At 37.9% G+C, this 19,188-nt stretch overlaps 1 pseudogene; it reads right to left on the bottom strand.

The window, feature by feature from the left end:
* Nucleotides 1–10,738: 10,738 nt before the first annotated feature.
* Nucleotides 10,739–14,600, bottom strand: LOC149205463 (cytochrome P450 710A1-like; annotated as a pseudogene).
* Between the last annotated feature and the right edge of the window lie 4,588 nt (nt 14,601–19,188).

The raw sequence follows: 19,188 nt of genomic DNA, 5'->3' as shown, positions 1-19,188 counted from the left end.
TCACACCCCAAGCATCATTCTTCTTCCTGTCCAAGAAAACACAGGAAAAAAAAAAAAACAGTTTTTCAGGAAAAGAAAAAAACAAAAAAATAAGAAAGGAACAGCACCATCCACCTCACCTGAAGCCTACCTATTACCTCTCCATCTCTATCTACATCTCTGGCATCATCCTCACAGCTCCAAGCACAGAAAGAAGCTGAAGATTCAAGGGGAGAAGCAACTACAAGAGCTCCTGTAGGAATTCCTGTAGCAGCTGATCCCATTAAAATCCAGCATTAGCAACAAGAGGGTGCAAATATGAAGGTTGAAGAAGACACTTGAAGCTCATATCTAGCCAGAGAAGAACCTGCACAAGGCACAGCCACACATCAACGAGCAAACAATATGCAGCAAAAGAAACAAAGGCATGCAGCAGAGAGAGAGAGCCACAACACCTCACAACAAATGCATTCGGATCTCAGGTAAGTAACTAACTTGCTCCTCTGTTTGCATCTGTGTAATTAGAAGGCATGAAACAACAACGAGATGGTTGAGGTTGAACGAGGGAAAGGTGGCCAGTTAACTTAGCCACCTTCATCTAGTTGACTCCACTCATCCGAAGATGTCACCCACACGTGCACACAGTCAAGTCAAGAAAGATGTCAAGGTCAGGTAGTGGAGGAAGTGTGAACTCTGATGCAATCATGAAGGATGATTACGAGGAAAGGGCCATGATGACAAGGCAGGTGGGGACCAATGGTCCGAATATGGCCAACGTACACTTTGCCAGCTCACCCTCCATCACCAAAAATATCCATAAAAAGTAATAAGTACTCCTCCCCGAGCACTCTCACCACCTTTTCCTTCATTCTCTCCTCGAAACTCCGCTCCTGCAATCTCCTCGTGCCCCCACAGCCTCATAACCATCGTTCTCCATTAATCTCTCCCATATTCCTGCTCTCGGCATTTTCTACAGGAGCACTTATAGGTTCTACAGGAGCACCTACAGGGATTCTACAGGAGGGACAACAGTCTTCTACAAGAGGGCCAGTGAGTTGTTTTGAAGGGAAAAAACATAGGTTTTAGCACAATTCTCGGGTTGAGGAGGTAGGTTCCATGCATATCCCCATTGAATATCAAAATATGCAAGCAGTGGTTTAAATTCGAGGGTGAAATCAAGCCTTTAGGTGGAGGAAATACATAAAAAAATTCTGCTTATTTCCTAAAAAAAACACAGTCTCTCTGTTTCTCTGTTTTTCTTCAAAAATTGTTGTCTCCTTCTCCACATTTGGTTTCCCAAAGAAGCATAAACAAAATGACAAGAGGTTTTATGAGGAAGGAACCCACCAACTCCTCCAGGATCCATGCACATCCCCAAGTAGTGGACATATTCACAAGAGCAAATTGGATGAACTTTTTTGAGAAATTCCAAGGGTTTGATGAGGAAATTGCTCAAGAATTTGCCCACTCTTTGGTCCCTCACACTAGAACACATGCCACTGTCACCTTTAGAGGTCTTTCCTTTGGGGTTGCCTTGGAGTAAGGATGAGAAACCAATTGGCCAGGCTGCTAAGAAAAACTTTTTCCAAAACAATGAAACCCTTGTAGAGGATAAAAATGGCATTAGAAGGGCTAGCATACCATATCCTTGGGATGAGGTCATCTACCAAATAATCAAATATATTTCCTGTGAGGGGAGGTACAACATTGTCTATGGTTACCACTTTAGAATCTTTCATGAATTAAGGTATGGCATGGACACTCCAGCCCGTCAGAAGCTCAACATCCCCTACTTCCTCCTGCAGTCTCTCATTGACTCCAGCACTAAAGTTCAAGCAGGAAATTCAGAGCAACTAGCTCACCATGGGTTAATCAAAATTTTAGTGGAAGAATCCCTCCATACATTTACACTCCCTATAGCATGGGAAATCTTCCGAAACATGACAGCTGAGGATGACATAAAATCCCTAACCTATGATATCAGTCCTACTGGCAATGAGGAGGAAGAGCAACAAGGGGGAGAAGGTGAAGCAACTGGTGACTTGGCAGAACAAGAAAGGAAGGAGGAAGAAACTAAGAAAGCTGAAGAAACAGAGCAGGAAGAAACAGAGCAAACAGAGACTAAAAAAGAAACAGAAGGAGGTCTGAGAAAAAGGGGCAGAAAAGATAGAACAAGGAGAAGTTTCCCCTGAGACTTTGGAAAGAGAGGCAGCAGCTGCTCTCACTGCCCTCAGTACACCCATCAAGCCAAAACAAAAGAGGAAAAGGCAGGCCTCCATGTATTTCAGCGCTAAGAAGAGCACAAGAATCAAAACAGGGAAACCCCAACCTTCTTCAAAAGTGCCAATTATAATTGAAGATTCACACTTTGCCCAAGGAAAAGAATCCCCTTCTAAGGAACCTATCACATATGAAAGGGGGACTCCTAGATCTCCCACATGGAAATAAAAGATAGAGCTACAAGACCCAAAAATAGTCATATAGGAGGCACAGACAGTTCTACATGAGACACTGTCAAAACTACAGGAGACCCAAAAGTTTGAGAAAAGGATAGAAGGACAACCACAGGGAAAGGAGGAAGAAACAAAGCTACAAAAACCTGATCCCTAGCCCAATCTTGGCTCCTATTACAATCTTCTTGAGGGGGGAATAATAATTCCACAAAAATTTGCAATTCCACTATTCTTTGAATTAGAGAAGGAGAGAATAAGAACACATTGGTGGATGCAAATAGCCAAATCCAAAGGAGTTGAGGATATTGGCCATATGGAGAACAAACTCAGAGAAATGGGCATAGAGTTGAGTGTTATCAGACACAGAGAAGAAATTACAAGAAACCACCTTGAGACTGAAAATGAATTGCTAAGGAGGCAGCTGCAAGAGAAAGAGACCCAACTGGCATGCATTGCCAACTGGTCCATGGAGGCATTGCAATGTAGAACACCAGCAAAATCCTATGGCTTGTATCTCAAGGACCAATGGTTGCAATTTCAGATAAAGACTTTGGCACAAAGAGGCACAATGCCTTTCCAAGATTACAGGCAGTTTATGGACCTATGTGACCAAAGCACATCAGAAGATAAGGCAAATATGGAAGAATTCTACCTACATAACATGGCCCTCACAGACATGAATGTGTGGGACCCCAATTCCAGGCTAGGGGACCTACAACTAATGGCCATGGCCTCATGAATGAACCATAAAGAGTTAAGGGCAGCAGAAATAAGAAGGTTGATGATAAAGGAGCAGAATGAGCCATTAATGATCAGAGCTGAGCCATTAATGATCAGAGCTGAGCCATCAGACCCCATGGCACTCATCAACACATAGAACCTGCTTGCTAATAATCCTCAGATTGCCCCTAGATATATAAGTGATCAGGCACAAGCCATTGCACACTTTGAGGATATGGAAAGGCTACTTGGGGATGACTATGTGCATGCATGTATGAGGAGATGGAACACCTTACCACACAATTTGTAGATCAGGGAATATCATTCCCCAATGAGGATGAAGGAGGCATTAAGGAGAGTGCCAATGTACAAGCACTCCATGCAGAGGTTGAAGGTCATTTGGATTGGCCTCAAATTGAGTCCCCCACTGCTGCTAGGCATGCTGGAAGGCAGAAGAGAAGAAGAAGAGTAAGAGCATTGGGAAGAAATAGAGAGGAAGGTAGAATTCAATGACAAGGAAGAGGAGACCACGTCAGAAGCATGGGATGCTAGGGAGGCCACCAGGGCCATAAAAGATGAGGAGATGGACTAAGTTGCTCAGAGGATGAGCAAAACTTTCAGTAGAGGGGTGATGATGAGCCTCATAAATGGGTAATTATATGGGCTCATTTTACCTCCTAACCTAGTCAAATCAACCATTCTCTTAGCTTATTGTATGATTTTCTAATTATATTTATGCTTATAGAGTGAGTTGAGTTAGTTATGATGCCATGTGGTCTAACATGTATTTAATGCAGATTATTGATGATTTCTGAGGTCAAAGTCAAGGATACAATGGAAAAATGGCAGCAATAACTCGAATTGGACAAAGGAGAGGACTTATAGGAGGGAATCCTCCTCATTTATTACTCCTCACTTCGAATTCCCCTTCATTCAACTCAGAGTACAAGCAGCCAAGTCATGCACTAGAAGGCAACCAAGCAAGTGGAGGATGACTGATGATTATCTAGAGTTTTGGAAGCCAAGCCTCCCTGATTTTAAGGAAGTCTTTGGTAGCTTCATTTGTATAAGTAGAGAGGCCTAGGGCCTCACTAGAGTCGGATTTTTGTTTGATTTTTGTTGTATTTTTTCTTATGTAAACTCTTCTCCAACTTCGAGCTTATTATTTTGACAGTTCCATGTAATCTTGTTATTGTTTTGGAAATAAAGATGGAACCCTTTTTGAGCTAGCATTAAGTTACCTCAGAGGGCTAAAGCTCTTGGGTTAGGGCCCAATCCAAGTAGCCAAGCTCCTATTTACTTGTATTTGTATGTTTATTTCAGTTTGTAGATAAGGTTGCTGTTAGATGTATTCCTTTTATGGCTAAGAATAGGTTGTTTTTGATGATTCAGTAGTTTGCTTCCATTTGTGCTCTCTATAGCAGGATAAGTGGTGATAAAGAAAAGATTCAAAAGGCTAGAAATAGTGCCTTGGCCTCTCTTCCTCCCTTTGGGAACATGATTTGAGGCAAAGACCCTCTTGCTGCCCCGAAAACACAAATTTTCCTCATTCATAGGACTTCTAGTGTTTGCAGCTTTTTTTTTGGTTAATAGTCTAGTCTTGCTTTGCTTCCAAACTTATCCATCATGTTCATTTCTTTATTTACAACAGTCTTCTTTCATGCTTTCCTTTATTGCATCATTTCTCAGCATTTCCTTTCATAGATCATAGTTTAGACTAGTTTGATGCAAAACTCTGTTTTTCTAGATGCACTTATTTCATTGCTTGCTTAATCTCATTGGTTGACTGTCAGTTGCTTATGCAGCAGATATCTTCTAGCAGCAGGTCAGCCTATCAACCATCCCATCCTCCATCTGATCCATGCCCTACAGGTCGCCCAAGTCTCCCCTCAATTCTGCCTTACTTTCTTGCATTTTCCATAGAATTTCTTCCTCTCTCCTTGAGCAAATCCAATCATCTTTCTCTCTCCTAATGATTCTTAGTAGACCCTAGGTGCCCTAACACTTCATTCTAACCTTCATCCACCTTTTCCATCCACTCTCACACCATCAAAACAGTGAAAACTGCTCTCGGCCTCCTGTGGAACGTTGTTTTTCCTCCTGTAGATTTCCTGTGTCCTCCTGTAGATTTTCCTGTAGGCCTTCTTTTGAAGGCTGAGTATGGAAAAAGCCTCCAGAAGGCCACTTGAGACCTCCTAGGACCCAACCACACCATCCTACATCCTCTCAAGTCCCAAAACCACCCTCTAACGCCACCTATTCGCTGCCACATTCACAAACAAATAAATTACATGCATGACAAATTCACATAAAAATACCTAAAAATCCAAAAAGATGTTTTTTGCTCATTTACTTCCAGAAATAGTTAGTTAGATGTTGTTTACTTTCTTGACTAGGTAATGGCATTCTTTTCATGGTTTTCATAGTGCTTTCTGCAAAAGTAGGATTAGTTGGTTAATTAGGATTTACTTGGTTTGCTTTACATTTCAATCTTTCTCCTTTCTGCAGTTAGAGCAATATCTGTAGAATAGTCTTTCTCTCCTTTCATCACATATAGAGCTTCTTCTGGAATCCATAGGAGTTGGCTTGAGCTCCTAGTGATCTTGCATTGGCTGCCCAAGTGACAACCTGCAGTAAGAACTAGTATTTGTGCATACAACACCGTTGCTTCCAAGTTTGTTACAAACTACCAAGTTGATAAGAGTAAAGTAGGCAACCCAGAAGTTGCAGCATTATTGCTGCAATACTGGTGCTCACCAGTAACCTTAACAACTACCAAGAACACAAAATGCGGGAGCAAGGGCACGAAAAATGGAAATAGTGTAAAAGATAATCGTCTTTTAAGAAATAGAAATATAAATGATAAAACAGAGAATATTGTCAGAAAAGATAAACCTGCAAACATGACATAGAAACAGAGCATGAACGATAAATTTTAAGGAACACAACTTTTAACCAAAGAAATGCTCTCAAGGAATTAAACTCCAGAATGGTATTAATGTTGTGGTCACTGACCAAAAAAGAGCAATATCTAGATACTGAAGTTAGCATGTTTGGATCTAGACAAGAGTGATGGGGGTTATGGTAGAAACAAAGGTCACCCTACCACTATTTAATATAGTATTTTCTTTTAAATAGCCAGAGGGGTGTATTACTTGCAGGTCATGATCTGGTTTCATGTTGCCCTCTTTTCAGGACTATGTTGTTGTTGATCTACATTGAGCAGCTTGATCTCCTTATTTGGCTAGCTAAGAGCTCCCCTATTCTGTTTTGTTCTCTCGTTAACGTTATGAAGAGTTACTGTACAAGAATCCATTAGGTTGTTGTCTGCTTCTATGGAGTTTTTGACACATGGACAGTGAGCTCCACTAGCATGTTTCTGCGCATGTGAACTTGAGTCCAGATCAGTTAATTCCCCTTAGAAGGCAATGGTTTCCATTGTTCTTTTGATACTACATGAAGCTATGTGATGCAACCCACAGAGGTTGTAATAAAGATCCAATAGATGTTATAGAATCCTGCAAACCAATGCTACAACCAGTTGAGGTCATTATAAAGTAGTAAAATTTCCATAGCTACAACCAATTGAGGTCATTATAAAATAGTAAAATTTCCATATAAGGAAGAGTTGGGTTGTAGTTTGTTGGACAATGAGAAGAGAGAGTGTGCTTGGATACTTGGTGTGCAAATCTAGTATGTGAAAAGTGAAGGTTTGATAAAAATGAACTTATATTCCCAAAAAAAAAATCTATACAATATGAATCCAAAAAGTGTTTTCTTTCATCAAATTTGATTCAAACTGTATTAAGTAATGTCGGAATCTTAAAGTTGTTGTTGAATGATCATAGTTTGTTGGTTTTAAAATTTATTTATGATACTTTTATGACTCTTGTAAGTAATTGCAAAATTATCATTTGAATTTTTTTTTCAAATTTGTTTAATATATTTTAATGCTCTTCCATCCCTGTGATGATATATGTTAATGAAAGAATTGTATAGTAATGCTATCCCACCACCCCATATTAACTAGTAATATTTACTTATTTATTTATCTTAATCAGAAAAAGAAAATTAAGAATTAATGAGTGGCTAAAATCAAAAACACACTTAACCCAATCAAAAAATAAAAAACACACTTAACCAGAAAAAATGAAAAACACACTACATTCAACTATAACCTAGTCAAAAAATCAAAAACACACTTAACCCAATCAAAAAATAAAAAACACACTTAACCCGAAAAAATGAAAAACCCATTACATTCATTAACACTTCTATCCGCATATCTTTACACCCTTTCATACCAATGCTAGTTATATTATTTATTGGTTTAGATATATATGGAATGCACGTGGAACAATAGCTATGCCAAATATGGTTGGTGGTTATATTATATGTTATTCTATGCTAATATGGATAATACAAAAGCGTCGAGATTATGTGGTTTGTTAAAACCACATACATTTGTTCAAATATTATTTGACCCCACCACAGACATTATCATATAGTTGCAACGATTTATATATGGTTAAAAACAATATGCCATATATTAAAATATTATTGTAACAAAAACAAATGCGTATTATTTTTATGTCATAGCCCAATGTTATATAAACGATGGTGCTTTGGCCATTGATCCATAAGAGTTTGGGTTTTATTATTTTGGAGTGTCAAGAGTGTGTTAATCCTTATTTTGGTTTATGTAAAGAGCTTGTCTTTTAGGTAAATGGTGTTGGAGCTTGTTTTTTTAAGTAATCAAAGGAGTTTTGGTGGTATTTTGGAGGTTATTTTTTTTTTTTTTAAGCAAAGAGCTTACTTTGTAGTAAGTTTTTGGAGGAATTTTTGGTGATGTAATAAAACATTTGAGGTTTAGTATCATATTGTCATTATTTTCTTCGTGCTTCAATATTTTATATTTAATTTTAAATTGCAATTTCATTTAAAGTATTTCATGCTTGATTTAATTATTATTCTGGATTAAGTTTTTATATGTCATTCACACTTGAACATTTTTACGAGCCAAGTCACTTTAAAAGCTTTTGGATTAAGTTCAGATCAAGTAGTATTAGAGTACATTTGATGGTGGTTTGTGAGTGTGCATAATAACCAAGAGAAAATTCAAGCAAGGTGAAGGAACATTTGTTTAAGGCAATTCAAAAATTGGATCAAGAAGTTTTACATGAAAAAGAGAAATGTCATCACACGAGGGAGAGTGCAATCCTTTTGGTTCTGAGAAAGAGTTTTGTGAATCTTTTGATGAAGGCCATAGTTGACAAAATGTATCAAGAATGGAATAATTTTGGAAAAGGAAGCTTGCCGAAGAAATTCAAAGATAAAGACTCTGGAATGACTCCTCATTCTCCTGGTGGTTTTGGGAAACAATCTCAAAGTGGTAGATTGAGGTTGTTAACCAAGATGGGTTATGAGGGAAAGGGCCTTGGAATTCATGGCCAAGATATAATTGAACCTTTAAAGGAAAAAGAAAGACTTCAATATGCAGGATTAGGGTATAGTGAAGGGGAATATTCCAAGGCAGTGGAAGTAAGGAATTCTCCAAAGGAAGAACCCTTACAAGAACGACATGTGAGAAGTGAAGGCACATCACTTTCAGGCAACGGTAAAGCATGCAAGATGTCCAAGAGAAGAACGAAGATAGATTCTCCTTGACATGCATATGCCAAAGACAACCATCGAAGGTACAATAAAGCTAATTATTCCAAAGTTCATTTTGATTATAGGAAGATTGGCAATGTAAATTTGTGGTATAAGAAACCATGCACATTTTGTGGGTTGAATAACCATAGTGTTGCCAAGTGTTGGAAAAGGATGGCTTTGTACATGAAAGTCATGTCGACCAAGAAAGGGACATAACATGAAAACTTGTCTCCACATCGTAAGAAAAAGAATGGAAAGAAAGGCTAGATGTTAAAGATCCTTTGCACTTATTAGGGTGGACATCAGGAAGCTAAGTGTTGGAAACTCCATCTGGAGCTTCATCCAGTAAAGGAAAAGAAGATTGAAGTTGATTCCTCACTGGTAAATATAGGACAACACAAGAGGCTCGTCTATGCAATCAAAAACTCTTCGCTCATATCTACAAAGGTGGAAAAGCGGGTTTCTTGAAGTATGGAAATGAATTAGTTGCATGTAATTCTAACTATCATGTGTTTCAAGAAACAACGGCACCGCAACATGGAAATTTACCATGGGAACCTATCAAGAGGATTAAATATATTCGTAGTTCATTTTCATTAATATTCTTGTATTCGTTATCATTGCTAATGTGTTGTACATGGGTAGTAGCTGGAATAATAAATGCAGAAGGATGTGGGAAAGTGCAGATTGCTAACAATATGGTTTTAGTTGTTATAATTATTATGCAACATTTTGTAATGAACAAAGTACACAAAATAGGATGGACAGACGCGGATAAGTGGGGAGGAAGATCCCACACTTAGTATCGGATTAAGAACCTTTTGGAGCTCCAAAAGCATCTCAATGGAGAGGATTGATCCGGGAGGATCCTAAAATGGCCTAAAATTCAAAATCTCCAAAATTTTATGGAAATGGAGTCACTGCGTAGAGCTTGAAAAAAAACCAAATCAATTTGAATCACGACAATCTAACTCTGTATGAGGAAGTTATTGCAGTTTGAAGTTTTGCGACAGTTTGAAAAAAAAAGTCAAAGTCAAAGTGACACGTCCAGGAGTTGACAAGTGGCACATATGGGGGCTGACACATGGTGCAATGAGAATTTGATATTTAGTAGATTGAATGCTCAACATGTGACCCAATGGATAGGTAACACATGGCCCTCCAGGAGTTAACAAGTGGCACATATGGGGGCTGACACATGGTGCAATGAGAATTTAATGTTTAGTAGATTGAAGCCTCACCATGTGACCCAATGGATAGGTAACACATGGCCTTGTGGTAAAGTGCCACATGGCTCTATTTCATTGGTCAAACATTTGAAAGAGTTTAGCACCAATAAGATTGGAACAAGTGACCTTTGGGTTACAAGTTGAATGACTAACCAATACGCTACAAAAAATAATTGTAAGAAATTACATGGTTGTGTTATTTAATATTTGGTTGTTAATTATATATTAAATATGAGGAAGACTCGCCAATGTCATTTGACAAACCCGCTCGTATAAATGGTCTCCATCATTATTTACGTCAATGGTATATTAAATACATTGTATATGGCTTTAAGAGATGCTACGGTTAGCACAACGAATGAATATATACAATATGGTTGTTAAATGGACAACATATTACATATGCCTACGTTGTAGTGGTTATTATATATAATGTGGTCATTAAATGCCATTTGTTGGGTATACCATATATGGTGTATGGTTATGGAGTATTCACGTATTCACCATAAGCATGTCCATATGGATATGGTTGGTTAGTATGATTACCTCGATACTCATTTTTTTTTTTTAATTTGTTCACCTCACATTTTAGTTTACGTTTTTTTTTATCTAGACGTGACATCTGTGCACCATATGACCTCACATTTTTACAATTACCTTTTTGCCTAGGTATGATATCTAGTTGGAGAAATAGGGGCATCACTACACGTGACATCTGGTTGGAGAAATGGGCGCATTAAAATCGAGCATGATTTTTCTCTATTCTTCTCTTACTTTCTCTAGAATTTCTGGGTTTGATTCGAATAATGTTATAGTCCACAACAAAGAAGATGTAGATTCATATTGGGAAGAAAACATCTTCTCACTCTCGTGAGCACAACTTGCGAGAGTGTTTGTTAGATGAGACACTACATGCCTAGCTTTATAGAATGAAAATCCTAGAAAATCGATTGGCAGTGTCACGATGTCGGTATTGAAAAGATTGCAATCTCCATTAGATTGTTCTCTAGATTGTTCACTCAAGTATGGACACATGAAAACATTCTGCAAGGTCTCCAAATTCATGTCCATGCAAAGAAGGTGCAATGCTATTGGTTTATCAGAGGCAATCTCCAACCATTTTCTGATATGCTTGCGAATGACATTCTCATGTATTGCAACATATAATCCCAAAGCCTTGAGAGTGAAGTTGGGAGCGATCCACCGCCTGTCATCCATGTGCTCTTCACTGAACATATAGATAAGATTGTGCTCTACAAAAGTATTTTTAATAAATGGATGTCCTACCATTTGAAAAGCATCAGGTCTCACATTGTATTGTGGGAGAGCTCAGAATCACAAACAAACACAATGAATTTACCAAGCATAAGGTTTCCTACCAATCCAACACCTCTTGTAGCCTTAGCTTGTTTTTCCCAGAATTTAGTTGGCTTTTGCACCATTCCAATAGCACCTCCTACAAATGGAAGCACTATTGATGGGCCTAACAAGGACGCTTTTTTCCTATTGTATGTAAACTGCTGCCAAGCAAGATTAGTAGGGTAGCCATCGTAGAGTGCCAGGTCAATTCCGATGGGAAAAATATTAGAAGAAGTGCAGGATCAATGATGGAATCTATTTGGGTAACAAACAATAAATGAAAATCAATACAATGAACATTGATTGAATTGATTAGAGAACAAAAGACCTTACTATATAGTTCATAAAGTGCAGGTGACTGAATCTAGAAGAAAAGAACGAAAATGTAAATAACTATGTTAGTGTATTGAATTCAAAACCCTCCCAAAACCCGCCTCCTCCTTTGACATGAAAGAAGCAGTAAAAATCCATCGGATATCAATGTTGTCACAATGCTTGCTCAATACCATTTTTCATGTCGTTAAATCTATTATATTCCATGGCTCACATTTATCCACCAGTTACAGGCGATTTCAAAACCTGAATTTGATCCTTTCATTCACCTCTTCTATGAAAGCAGTGAATCTTGATATGCATAGAATTCATCCATGACAATATATGTTTTACATATAGCTCGTTGAATAAGTTATTAGTGTAATAATTTTCCTGGAAAAAATTAATGCAGTGTTGGAATTATATAATTTGACAGCGAAAATTAAACTATAAAATTGTTTCAATGAATTTAAAATTGTTGAAGTTACCAAATTTTAATCTCAAATGTGCAAATTTCTACCACAATTTGGTCAAATTACCTTAAAACAATTTGATGCAGTGACATACGTTTTCAAAACTTGAATTTGATCCTTTCATTCACCTCTTCTCTGAAGGCAATGAATATTGATCTATATAGAATTCGTCTATGGCAATATATGTTTTACATATAGATCGTTGAATAGGTTATTAGTGTAATAATTTTTCATGGAAAAAGTTAATGCGTTATTGGAATTATAAATTTTCATAGCTAGAATTACATTATTGAATTGTTAAAATGAATTTAAAATTGGCGTTGGAATTATAAATTTTGATAGTTAAAAATACATTATTAAATTGTTTTAATGAATTTAAAATTGCGAAGTTATCAAATTTTAATCTTAAAAATACAAAATTTTACCACAATTTGGTCAAATTACCTTAAAATAATTTGATTTGTCGTTGAAATCTTAAATTTTGATAGGTAAAATTATATTATAAAATTGTTTCAATGAATATAAAATTATAGAAGTTACCAAATTTTAAATCTCAAAACTGCGATTTTCTACTACTTAATTTGCTCAAATTACTTTAAAAAACATTTACTAAAAAATAACCTGTTATTTTGTACCTGTATATGGACATATGTGGTTAATACTCTCATTTTCCCTTATCATGTGGAACACTTTGATTGTGGAAATGATTAATTCACTGCGATATTTGAAGTAATGACTTTAGAGTGCCGTAGCTCTCATTTTGTGATTATGTAATTCTTTTTCAACTAATGCATGTTGTATTTTTCTCATTGAAGAATAAAATAAAAATGGAATCTATTATAACATTTTATTTTCTAGGTGACAAGAAGACCTCATTTCTAGTTGCTGATAAAAGTGTGCATATAGCACCACAACTTGTCTGATATGTATAGACAAGCTATGGGGCTCCCTAGAGACGGGGCACTATATTTTTTCAGAGTTACTCCACACATGCATATGTGATCCATTATGAAATAACCTATTTTAACTGGTTGTAGTACATTAAGCATGGATCTCTTTAAGCAAAGAGTGTCATCCAAAACTTATTGTTTTTTTTTTTCTTCGTAAAACTAATTCTATTAAGAGTACGAATGGTACAATATGAAGTTACAACCAAGAGAAGCAAGAAAACGGGCAGCCGGAAAGGATAGACTATCCACCTCGGCCCTTAAGAGAGAATAGGAAGAGAGCAGTGCTAAGCAAGAAGTGACAAGAGGAACAGAGTAACAAGAGCAGAACAAAGGATTCTACCCAAAGTGGGTAGAATCAACTATTCGACATTTTTTCCCTTTCTGTTTACCAACTTTGACCCATCCAAGATGACTCTGTTGTGCTGGCATGATTTGTAAACTGAGCTGGGTTGACGGAGAAGTTTCCTTGTCTGAATCCGAGGGAGAGGACTCCAGAGTTCTTTTCTGTGGGTTTGGAGGGACAGTAGAATCCTCAGGACCAGTCGAGGGCGGGTCCTGTGCCAGCGTTGCATCCATTCCTTCCGCATCCCCTTCCTCTTCATCTGAGCTGGAATCAAAATCATCAACATCATCCATGGGGGGAGGATCATGAGGTTTCCAGCTTTTGGATTTCGGCTTAGGATTGGCTTTCTTCTTTTGGGCAGGCTTCGAGGGACAAGAGCTTTGAAGGTGCCCTGTGTGATGGCAAGTTCGGCAGCGGAAGGCTGTGTTCTCGTAATCCAGGGTCTGAGTCCAATGGAAGTCTCCAATTTTGAGAATAATCTGATCAGGTAAACCTTTGCTCATGTCTATTTCTGCACAGATTCTGGCGAAGGTGTATATGCCCTTTTCCCCTCTAGAGGTGTCTGTAGTTAGAAAGCGGCCTAGAGTATTGCCGATCCCTTGGAATACAACAAAGTGCCATAGATGCGCCGGGAGATTAGGAAGTCTGACCCAGATGGGGAGCTTGGTAATGATTGCTGTAGAGGGATCGAAATTTGGGAACCAAGGGGTGAGGAATAAACCTGCTGAGCCCCAAAACCATGGGCCTTCCGTTAATGCTTTTTGGTAGTCCTCACTGAAAGCAAACACTACAATGAAGAAACCCTTTGAGTAGAGAAGAACCTTGCAGTTGTTGGTCCAGTGAGAGTGAATCCATTGATAGAGATCTGTTGTGCGTGGCCATAGCCCATTAAACTTGCAAATAATGCCATGCTCTGCATACTTTTGGATTTGCTCATCCAACGTTGGATGCATTATTTCAATGGAAGGGGTTTCCTCTAGTTTGTCCACCAAAAAAGGTTTGGGAGCCTGAGCTGGTGGAGTTGTTTTCTTGGGCATCTGAGCATGGACGACATCTTTGTATGAAAAATCCGCAGCTGAAGATGGCTGTCCGACAGCTCCCCCTCTCAAACGAAGGGTTACCACCATTGAGCTGTTTCTAGTAATGCTATAAGAAGAGAGGGGAAGAAGATCTTCAAGTTGTTTACCTTGAAAGAGAAGTCTCTAAAGGTCTGGAGGGATCCCAATCCGCCATTCTAGCTCCAGGTTAAGATTCAGCACCAGATCTGAAGAGCTGACCCATTGCAGGATGGTTATGCCTGAAGGCTGAGAAATTTGAACCTGAAAAGAGTCAAAGAAGGACCTAGACCTAGTTCCAGGGCTTCTAGTGCTTCCTAGAGCAGATCTGCCATGGCAATTTTCCATCCGGGCCCTATCTGATTGATCAATGGCGGATCTGTCGGACCGTTCAACTTCGAGAAGCTTGAGAGTCGAAAACCCCGAGAACTTCTCCAGTTTAGGAGCTTGCAGTATGTGGCTGCGGGCGCGGGTCAGAGCCCTGAGATCTTCATCCATAACGATCATTCTGCGCAGATGAAGAGCCTTTAAGCAGAGCAACGTTTGGGAAATCTCATTAATCCTCGGTTCAGCGTATTCGCTCTCTCCCTTATTGTTTCGCTTGAGAAAACTAGATTGATCAGCACGGGAAGGTCGGATTGGGAGCAGGGGTTCATCCGGCCGCGTAGCCTTCCCTCCATTGCGAGCAGCCCTGCTCTGTTTGACTGCGCCTCCTGCGTCGATGTGAACTGCGGATCGAGTAAGGAAAGGGTCTGAGCTATCCTTTGCATCGTTTATCCCTTGCGGCACTGATCCATGACTACTCTGTTCCCTGGTTTCCTGTGCGGCGGCGGCATATTGCTTGCCCTCTGTAACCCTAGCCATCATATCGTCCCTCGGGAATGAGGTTATTATTGTTTCGGCTAAAACTCATCCAAAAATTATTGTTGAAACAACTAGTATACAACAATAATAGGATTCTTCTAACTTTTCATCATTTCACTCATAGAATGCCTAAAATGAGGCAAAAGTAATGTCTATCTGTGGTTTAATTGCCTATTCTAGAAAATCGATATTTTTTCACAATGGTTTAAATCTTTGATTAGTAAAATAAGTGGTAAATTATATCTCAGTCAACCTTCATCATCTCAATATTTCAATTATTATTTTAACTGTGTATTCCCAAATTAATACAAATACACTAAACAACTTAAATCTAATACAAAAATTATTATTTCAAACCAAATTACAACTTTTCCAATTCAACAATTCCAATTTAACAATCCTATCAACGTCTCTTTGCACCTTTTGGGGCAATTACTAGTTATATTATTCATTGGTTTATATATATATAGAACGCATATTGAACAATGACATATGCCAAGTATGGTTGGTGGTTATATTATATGTTTGTCAATACACATATGAATAATAGAATAGCACTAAGATTATGTAGTGTGTTAAAACCATATATATTTGTTCAAATATTATTCGACCCCGTCATGGACTTTATTATATAGTTGCGATGATTTATATATGGTTAAATCAATATGCCATATATTGTAATATGGTTGTAACACAAAAATAAATGTGTACTAATTTAATGTCATAGCCCAATGTTATATTAACAATGGGGCTTTGGCCATTGAGCTTGGGATCTATTATTTTGGAGTGTCAAGAGTGTGTTAATCCATATTTTGGCCTATGTAATTTTGTATGTAAATGGTGCTGGAGCTTGTTTTTGTAGCAACCAAAGTAGTTTTGGTGGCACTTTGGAGGTCATCTCTTGGTAGCAAAGAGCTCACTTTGTAGTAGGCTTTTGGAGGAATTTTTATGATGTAATAAAGCATTTGAGGCTTAGCATCATATTGTTATTATTTTCTTCATGTCTCAATATTTTATATTTCATTTAAGGTTGTAACTTCATTTAAAGTACTTCATTCTTCATTTAATTTGTATTCTGGTTTAAGTTTTAATCAAGCATGAGATACTTTAATGAAGTTTCAATTCAAAACGAAAGGTAAAATATGGAGAAATGAGAAAACTAACACAAAACCAATTGATAACGAAGTTCATCCAGTGTGGACTATGTCTTCGGGTCCTACCTCCAAGGGAGTGGCCTCTTTATACATATGATGCCATGCCTCCAATGTTTTATTACATCTCAAAAATGCCTCCAAAAGCCCACTGCAAAATAGAGCTTTCTATTGCATAATTGAGCCTTTTGATACCAAAACTCTTTTGGTTGCTACAAAATCAAGCTACAAAAAGGCTTTGCATAAAAATGTAGACTTATAAAGAAAACCGAGTTCACAACCTTCTCAAAACTAAGAAAAAATCATACCCGAAGCAAGCTCAAAATATCTCGACACCCTCACTTTACAACCATAATGACCTATCGCTCAATGGAAAATCTCTTGTCCTTATATAACGTTGGGGATTCGTGAAGGTTACACCCCTTTGTTATAACCATACACTAAAAATGGTGTATGTTGTAACAAGTATATAATATATAGCATACTGTTGAAAACATACTCGACTTGAATATCATAAACCACCAGTCGATATACCTTGAATCAATTGTAATCTTGGCATATTCAATATTTGTTGGTCCATGTAATTTATGGTTATCGTAAAACCTTGGCATTAACATATCCACCAATTTACAATTATGATGGCGTGTTTTGGATGTGGTTACAACAGCCATATATTGGTATATACTTTTCCCATGTATGTAACCAACGCTTTTAATATAATATACCTAATGACCAACGTAAAATGTCACACACGTGATCATTTACAGTTGTTTTTATAACATATTAATATATATTACATGGCTTCTGATTTCAAGCAGATTGCGCAATTTCGAAGCATCTGATTTCTTAGTAAATTTCATAGTTTTGTAGAACCTGCCCAGTTAGCCTACCATGTGCCACGTGTTGTACTGTCACATCACTTGCATCACTACCATGTCATTCACATCTTCCAAGTCTCATTTTTACAACCTTCCACGTGTCACTCTGAGAAGTTCCATGTGTCATGGTAGGTTGACTTTGACTTTTTGTTGAATAGTCAAAATTCTTCAAACTGTGATATCTTCCTCATACAGACTATGTTCGACATGATTCAAATTGTGTTGGATTTGCCTCTTCGAGCTCTTCGAATTGGAACTATTTCCATACAACTTTGGAGATTTTTAATTTTAGGCCTTTTGGGATCCTCTTGGATCAATTTGGACCTTAAGCTTCAAATAATTGTGTCAATATAGAGCTTCGGATGCAGTTGATTTCATCAACAAGGTTTGCTTCGGCACTTGTTTACAAGAAGAATAAAACTACCTTAAATGTTACATGCCACAAATATTTATCAATGTACAAGAGCAGAATGGCATCAAGAGGTGTTGACATGGTGACTTTTCACTATACCAACAAGGGGAACTAACCCAATCGCAAGCCCCAATTAGGCCTGCTTTCGTTTGGAATGGCTAGTTCCAACGGGTTTTAAGGGACCCCGTAAAATGTTAAATGAGTTGAAAGATTACTTCTGTGAAGAAGGCTTCAATTACATCAACGAAATAAAACAGCTAACCACTATGTATTAAATCCTATCTACACTTCTTCTAACTACTCTAGTCTATGTCCTAACTATCCTAATATATCCTGTAGGAGCATGACAAAGAGAGGTTAAACATCATATATGAATTCCAAATCTAAATGAATCAATTACTAGTTCATATAAGAACAAGGCTGCATTAATACTTAATTATAATCCAATCATTCATACAGGAATGCACATTCCATTTTATGGAAGAGAAGCTTGCAACTGATGTCCAACAGAGTTTCGAGTCAGCAATCTTTCATGATTTAACCATGATATTGAATCATATTCAAATAACCAAGCATAACCGTGAATTGTAAGTCATCAATATGCACAAAAGCAAATATACATTTTCATTTATACCAACGACAACATTCTGATCAAAAGACATCATAAAAGAGGAAAATCAATCTAAAACACCGGCTCTTTATTGAGCTAAACAGTCTCTTTTTATTCACAATAATCAAAGCTGTTCTTCCCAAAACCAAAAAGCCCTTCTCTCCTATCCGGAGGTAATACTTATACAGCTCAAAATGACCCTCCCCCACTGACTTTTCACCTCCTTTCTTTTCATTACATAGATCCAAACATACAGAGGAGAACGGTCCATGAGGCTGTTGACACGTCGAAGTCATCTTTGCTGGAGCATTCTACTTCCCAGGGGAGGGACAGAGAATGACTATGTATCATTTCGTTGCACTTGTGTGGGATGGCTATTATTCCATGTCATTTCTTGAAGGAAACTGAAGATGCCGCGCTCATCATCCCACATTTGGCATGCCTTGAGGTTTATCTGGAGGGAGTGACATCTTGGTGGATCAACACTGTGCTTCCCTTTCGACACAGAGCATGCCTCCATTATGCATTGTGGCGGTTCATCCCCCTTTCTGCAGACTACGCTTTTGCAGTATCGACACCAGGGGTGCAGAGGTGTCATCTTGACATACATCGCCTTTATCTGCTACCGGATCCACTCGAATTCACCTGCAGAGATAATTCATATTAGCAGTGATTATGAAAATATGATAAAAATTCCCAAGAACAGCTCTCGTCATCATTGAAACTTTAAATGATAAGGCGCAAT

Source organism: Pinus tabuliformis, chromosome 1_2 (assembly GCF_031772625.1).
Source record: "Pinus tabuliformis cultivar Carrire ecotype Pingquan chromosome 1_2, CPIR1, whole genome shotgun sequence".
Taxonomy (NCBI): Eukaryota; Viridiplantae; Streptophyta; class Pinopsida; order Pinales; family Pinaceae; genus Pinus; species Pinus tabuliformis.
Note: the sequence above shows the minus strand (reverse complement) of the source record. Positions and strands in the feature narration are given on the sequence as shown.